This window comes from Benincasa hispida, chromosome 1 (assembly GCF_009727055.1).
Source record: "Benincasa hispida cultivar B227 chromosome 1, ASM972705v1, whole genome shotgun sequence".
In the NCBI taxonomy this organism is placed as follows: Eukaryota; Viridiplantae; Streptophyta; class Magnoliopsida; order Cucurbitales; family Cucurbitaceae; genus Benincasa; species Benincasa hispida.
This window is the reverse complement of record NC_052349.1, coordinates 63,073,400-63,081,551: the sequence shown is the minus strand read 5'-3', so window position 1 is coordinate 63,081,551 and position 8,152 is coordinate 63,073,400.

The window sequence follows — 8,152 nt, the reverse complement described above, 5'->3', positions numbered from 1 at the left end:
ACTTTTAGAATCGGTACTGGTGAGGTCATTTCAGCTATTGCGATAGGCAGGCTTAAGTTATTTTTAGACAAGAAACGATATATGTTATTAGATGACGTATATGTAGTTCTTCATATTAAGAGGAACCTAATTTTTGTTTCTTGTCTAATTGAACAAAAATATTCCATATTCTTCTTTGAGAATAAAGTTTTTATTTTTAAGAATGGAATGGAATTAATTTTTGGTTCAATGGAAAATAACTTATATGTACTAAGGTCGTTAGTTATAAAAGTCGTGCTTAATACTGAAATGTTCAAAACAGCAACAACTTAAAAAGACCGAGAATTTTTCCTAAAGAAAATGCTCATCTTTAGTATCTGAGATTAGGTCACATCAATCTCAGCAGGATTGAAAGGTTGGTGAAAAGTGGACTTCTAAATGGTTTAGAAGAAAACTCTTTGCCTGTATGTGAGTCATGCCTTGAAGGCAAGATTACCAAACGACGTTTTATTGGAAAAGGTTACAGAGCCAAAGAAACCTTGGAGCTTATACATTCAGATCTCTATGGTCCAATGAATGTAAGAGCACGAGGAAGGTATGAATATTTCATATCTTTCATAGATGATTATTCAAGATATGGGTATCTATACCTAATGCAACAAAAGTCTGGAGCTCTTGAAAAGTTCAAGGAGTACAAGACTGAAGTTGAAAACTTGTTAGGTAAAAAAATAGAAATACTGAATCGTGATGGAGAGTATATGGACTTAAGATTCCAAAACTATATGATAGAACATGGAATCATGTCCCAACTCTCAGCCTCAGGTACACCTCAACATAATGATGTATCAAAAAGAAGAAACAGAACCCTGTTGGACATCGTTCCATTTATGATGAGCTATACTCATCTTCCTGACTCATTTTGGGGATATGCAATAGAGACCACAATTTATATTTTGAACAACATTCCCTCAAATAGTGTTTTGAAGCACCTTTCGAGTTATGGAGATGTCATAAAGGTAGTTTACGCCACTTCAGAATTTGGGGATGTACAACCCATGTACTAATGGAAAACCCTAAAAAATTGGAAACTTATTCAAAAGTATGCCTATTTGTAGGCTACCCCAAGGAAGCGAGAGGTGGTTACTTCTATGATCCAAATGAGAATAAAGTGTTTGTATTGACAAACATTGGAAGAAGACCACATGTGGGATTATAAGCCATGAAGCAAAACTGTTTTAAGTGAAATTTCTAATGAATCTACTGAGACTTCAGCAAGAGTTGTTGAAGAGGTTGATACATCAACAAGAGTTGAGATTGCCTTGGCTTAGTGGAAGGGTTATGAATCCACCTGTACACTACATGAGTTTAATAGAAGCCCAATGCATCATAACTGATGATGGAGTTGAGGATCCATTGTCTTATAAACAAGCAATGGAAGATGTTGACAAAGATGAATGGATTAAAGTTATGAACCAAGAAATGGAGACCATGTACTTCAATTCTGTTTGAGAGCTTGTAGATCAACTTGGTAGGGTAAATCCAATAGACAAAACATTAAACTAAGGCATACACTACATCTAGTAACATTACTCACTTACCCTAAATGAGATGATGCATGTCTTGTAGACTCAGACTCTCTAGGTGACCCTAAAAAACTTTACCCAATCTTCTAGATGAGATGATATTTGCACTCAATGTGCTTTCCTTTCTTGTGGCTCTTAGGCTTCCTGGAATTTGCAACAACACCACTATTATCACAATAAATTGTGATGGGTTTTGACATGTCAAGAACAACATCTAGGTCACAAAAATTTTCCACTCATCCTAAAGCTAGCTAGTGGTGTCACACCCCCTCCCAGATTACCCTTTAAACCTGCAAGGAGGTGTGACCGTAGTAGTTACCAACCCTCTTGCTGGCACGTACTGCCTACTAACCTACTTAACTTGACTTAGAACCCTGAAATGCATAAATATAAATATACTCGATCATCAACTTAAGAAAAAATGACATTCATTAACCGAGTTATACATTACTCTTCAATAATACAACTTATACACTTTACATAAGCAGAAAGCCCACCAAACTCAACTAGTCCTTACAAGACATAATACATGTGTACTACTTATTACAAAACCCTGACATAGACTTCTAACATTTTGGTCTTGAGTGGCAGAGCAATAGCAGAGTCATCTTCTAGGGAATGACTGCTACCTGTGGAGAAAACATTTAAACAGGTTGAGTTAGAAGCCCAATGAGTGATTAACCTTAAAATAAAAGACATATACATCAGTCACGTTTAACAAGGAGATCATGAAATGAAAAGGCGTTGCTGACAATGAGAAATTAGCCAAGCAAGTAATTACATAAAACTCTTCTTACTAGAATTTAACCATAACATAGGCATCATAAACCTCAACTCTGGGAGACCCGTAGGCCTCAGCTTCTACATTAAATATCTTTACAAAAGAGCGACTCTGCTGGTCTTCTCTTGTACATAACCTTACTAAACCTCAACCTAGTTGGGGGAGGGACCCTCTAGCCTAACTACCATTATTACCTTAGTCGAGGTGTGTCACTTATGATCAATGCTTAAACCATTAACTATAACTCATCAAACAACTTCATAACACTTAAAGCATAAAACATGGTAACGCTATGTGGATATGTCCTGAACCTTAGTTGAGAACGAGCATTCATCGCTCAAGTCCCCAACGTCTGTATCATGCCAAGTGACCCATACTTCGTCCTCGGCTACTAAAATATGGCCTAGAAGACCCATACATCAGCCTCTCACTTATGGCTCAAGAGACCCATACTTCAACCTCTTTTTCTGAACCTTCTATGTGCACGTGGAGTTATTAAGTATCGTCAACACCTTAGGTATTTCCGGGACACCTTCCATGCTTTCAATGTCTGACTTACTAAAGACATATCATGCTTAACATCATATCTTTTATAAACTTTCCAGAATGTAGCTTTACACTTAGCATGTGTGGAAACTTAGCTATTGTCCTTAGAATGCATGCTTCAACATAGGATACCTTTTATGCAATAAGGCTATCATGTTACCTTGGCATGCGAACAACCAAGCACATACTTGAGGAAGATGCTAAGAAACCTCATGTAGCTTATTTGCATGAGACCTATGAACTTATCAACAATTATCAATGAATGACATAGTTCATCCCTCTTCATAGTCCTTGCTAATGCAGAGCCAACTCAACACATAGCATTCTTCATTAATAAGTTCTACTGAAACTTGAATTCATCTCTTGGGATGTGGATCCTCTATCTATCACTTTCCTAATTATACTAACCCTACGTGTACGTAGCGAGGATCCCATCATCAACCGTCTCTAAACCCGATTACCACTTTGAGGTACTGAGCTAAACATGCGTTACTAGGAGTCCTTCACCTAGACCTCCCACCTAGCTTGTCTTATAGACCTAGCTTTCCCTAATAGCATACGCTAACCATTTAGATTTTGTTTAGGGCAACATACTTCATAAGCACTAGACATTAATTACTTACAAACATCGTGCTCGAACCATAACTATCCATACTCTATAAGTTATTAATCTACCAAACATTCGTAAACATTAGCAAGGTAAATAGCTAGGTAAACATTTGAGGCTGGCTATCAACAAGTGACTTTTCATAAAAGCATGATTTGTTAAATCATTCATAAACATTTGTAAGCGTTAGAGTCACTCACAACCTTTGGGAAATCCCTTTAAGATTGATGAGCTTCTCCTACTAATGTCAACCCTGTGAACACATGAAATTACGATGGTTACTACTCATGGTTTTCCTTTTTAGACTCGCTTTCAAAATTAAGCTCACATTTATACAGTTCGCTTTCAAATATTTTTAACTTACCTTAAGGCGTCGGGTACCTAGTCGAATTTAAAAGTGCTCAAACTTCAGTGGGTTGCCTCCTAGGATCTTTGGGGTGCCAAGCCGATGTTTAGCAAATAGTTGTTTGTTCGCCCAACAAATTCCATATTCAGATTCTAATGTCAATAGCTCAAAATCCATAACTCATTTTAAGAAAATTTCTTCTTCAAACATGCTCAGAATCATGTTAACAATGTTACTTTAAAGTTTCAACGTAAAACTCTTCGTGGTTTGATTACGAGCTTTAAAACTTCCCCAATGGCCCTAGACTGCGAAGCTGCCTGCTTGTTTAACACTTTCTAAGTTTAGATTCTAAAATATGTAACTCAAACTCTAGGCCTTAACTTGCAAAAGTTTCTTCTAAAAACTTACTCATAAGGGTGATAACAATGTTACCTTAAATTTTCAACTTGAAATTATATGTGGTTCGGTCTAGATCAACGTTTCTTCGTTGAGTGCCCGAAATGCCCGAAAAAATGAACCTTTGACTCTTCCTTCCTTCTCAGGCTCTCTTTTCGGTGAGATCTCCCTTTCAAAGGCTCTCAACAAAAATCAGTTTTGATTTATTCTCTTTTTCCTCTTTTCTAGCATGCTTATAGTTTTGTTTGAATGTTTAACCTACAAATGTGAGTTTTATTTTACTGTTTTTGTTTCCATAAAAATCGAATGTTTAAATGCAAGGAATTTACATGCTTCCGCAGGAATTCGATTCCTTCAATCCTAACCATTCATGTGGAGACAAATGAGCGAGAGTGTTCTATACAAAGAGTTTATATAAGACCAGACCAAGAAATTAATAGTCTCGCTATATGACACAGTTGATAGAAAAGACTTACATTTCACTAGGATGACTATAGATGGCTTCACCTGAATCTTGTGTGAGTTGTGAAATCCTGCCTATGAAGATGGTCCTTTGATTTGCATAGGTAAGAGTGGCCTGTATCGCCGACTCAATATGTCTTCCATTTTGGGGTTTCGTTTGATTGTGGAGCTGAGAATGTAGTTTCATAATAAATAATTCACTCATTCTCTATAGTTAGAGTAAGTAGAGAAATTATTCCTTTAAGGGCTGATTACGAGGCTTAAACAATGTGGCGCCACACTTTCTCCTTGCTCGAGAGGGGTTTGGTCATAGTTGAACTATGACTTATTGTTCACTAGAAGGATCAGTGGTACTTAAGGAATTAGATGTAACTATAGGGGCAAAATGGTAATTTTGACAGCTATACTTACGAGCAATTTGTGATGTGTCAATGCACCGTTGATTAGCTATATCCAATGGACATAGAAATATATTTGTAGTACAAAGAGTATAGTTGTCGATCCTTAGTGGAGTGACCGACAGTTAATGAAAGTTAGTTAATTTAATTAAAGAGTTTAATTAATTAACCAAGTACCATTAGAGCGTCAATCTATAGGTCCATAAGGTCTCCTCAGTAGCTCAACTGAGATTATTGAAATTTAAATTAATTTTGGATTAATTTGAATTGTTCAAATTAATTAAGGGAATTAATTATATATGATATAATTAATATAACTTAATTATATATGATATAAATAATATAATTTATTTGATACATTATAATATAAAGTTTTATTTGCGACTTTCTCGAGCAAATCATCCCAAAACAAGCCCTAGAAGTTCTCCTTCCTTTTTATACTACCGTCCAGTTCTTTGCTCGAAATCTCCTTAAGCCACCTTACCCATTAGTGGAGATTAAGGGCTGAAGTTAAGCCATCTGTCCAGGTAACTAAAAGAGAAGTCTAAAACTGAGCATTTAAATCTAAGCATTTTAACCAACTCGATTCTCGTTGGGAAAACTCGATGGAAGAAGTCCTTACTTGATGGAAGTTTTCCCGACTCTCTATCAAATACTCAATGGGAAACTTGGTGCTGGGAGCTCACTCCCCACTCAATGCTCAAACTTGACACAAATCCTTCCTCGTTTATCTCGACGCTCGCCTATTTCCTCACTCACTTATACTCGACACTCGGCAGCCTCTGCTTGATGCTCAACAAACTTTACTCGATGTTCAACCCTTCTTGATTACTTATACTCGACCCTCGGCAGCATTTACTCAATGTTCAAACACCCTTCAGCACAAGCAACACTTAGCCAGAATTTCTCTTTGAAAGGCTAGATCAGTAAGTAATCGAGATTTAAGTTCCCATACTTAAACATTTTTCCTCTTTCAACTTATCCTTTACCTCAAACGCACAAATCCAATCTAACTTAAACATTTAACCCAACATTTTGCTTACTTAAACCATAGACATCATGAAAAAAGGGAAAGTGAGGTGCGGGCCTTACAAGTGAGGTGTACAATACAAAGCATAATACAAAGTAAGGTACACAAAACAATAAACTAGGGCATACACTACATCCAGTAACATCTCCCACTTGCACTAGGCAAGATGATGCATGTCTCGTAGACTCAGACTCTTCAAGTGACCCTACAAAACTTTAGCCATGATAACTTTTGTAAATGGATCGGCAACATTGTGCTCTGAAGCGATCTTCATGACGATCACGTCCCCTCGATACACAATTTCCTAGATCAGATGATATTTGTGCTCAATGTGTTTTCCTCTCTTGTAGCTTCTAGGCTCCATGGAATTTGCAATAGCACCACTATTATCACAATAAAAGGTGATGGATTTTGACATGTCAGGAACAACTTCTAGATCTGTAAGAAATTTTCTGAGCCATACAGTCTTCTTAGCAGCTTCACAAGTTGCAACATTTTCTACCTTCATAGTACATTAAGCAATGCAGCCTTGCTTTTGAAGGAAATCGGACATGAGAATTTTCATGAGCAACAGAATTATCGTTCCAAATTTCATTTGTATATGAACATTAATAGTTACAATCAAGAAACGGAAACATACAAGTTATGCACAAAACCAAAATTACAGCATGCTTTACAATACGATCAAGGGAAAGAATACACATACCTTTGAAGACTCATCTTCAACACCCTCGATCACGAATGCTCAAACAATCAGCAAGACTACAAACCCAAACGCTCGAACACTACAACTGGTACACTGCAAGATCAATGCGACCACGCACACGGCAATCTCTAAGATCACGAACACAATGAACAACCTCCAAAAACCTCGATTATGTCAAGTTGAGTACGACACCACCACAATGGCTACCTTGGTATTCTCGGTATGAGAATCCAGAAGTGCGAGCTCTGTGTGGACTTGGTTAGAGGACGAGATCGGAGGAAGAACAATAGTGTAAACGATTGAGCAATTGGGAGATGATAAGGTCTATCGTATAGACGATGCTCAATCGTTTAACAAAAGCTATGCGATCGTTTAGCAAAAGCTCCGCGATCGTTTAGCTATCGGCCAGCTGAGTGACTGTCGTTTAGAGTCATTCCACGATCGTCTAGTCTCTCTTCAACTGTTGTTTAGTAAATCCCATTCACTTGACAGCCACCGTGAGTAACTTGCCAAGAATAGCAACTTTCTCAAAACATCTAAATTTAGGAAAACATTTTTCCTTTTTTATCTCACGATTACCATAAAACTACTAATAACCTCCCGCTCAATTGGTTATTAGAGAAAAAGATATAATTATCAAATAATTAATATTATTATAAATATATATGATAACCACCTTACCATACTATATTTATAACCTATAGTTTTAATATTTCATCTCATGAAACATATAAACCATAGATCATTTTCTATTTCATGATCCTTAATGTAAATCTCATTTATATTAATCCTCCACTTGATGTATCTCATACATCACTCTGATTATATCATAGATAATCAAATTACCTCTTGTCAATTTGAACATTTCAAATCAACACCAAGAACTGATTCTCAACTTGAATCCATTGAGCTACCAAGGGGACTTTATGGACCTATAGCTCGAAGCTCCAATGGTACATGAATAACTGACTAAACTCTTTAGTCATGGGATTCACCATCTGTTAACTGCTAGGCACTCCACTAAAGATCGACAGCTGAACTCTCCTTACTACAGATATATTATGTGTCCATATCAACCAATCAATAGTGCGATAACCTTTCACAGATTGCTCGTGAGAACAGTTGGGTCAATAACTGTTATGTCGCTATAGTTACATCTAACTCCTTAAGTACCACTGATCCTTTAATGAACATAAGTCATAGTCCTACTATGACTGAGTCCTCTCTTCCAAAGAGAAGCTATGGCCACTATGTTCAAGCCCTGTAATCAGCCCTTAAGGGAGCAATCTATCTACTCACCCCTGCTTCGGGAAGGAGT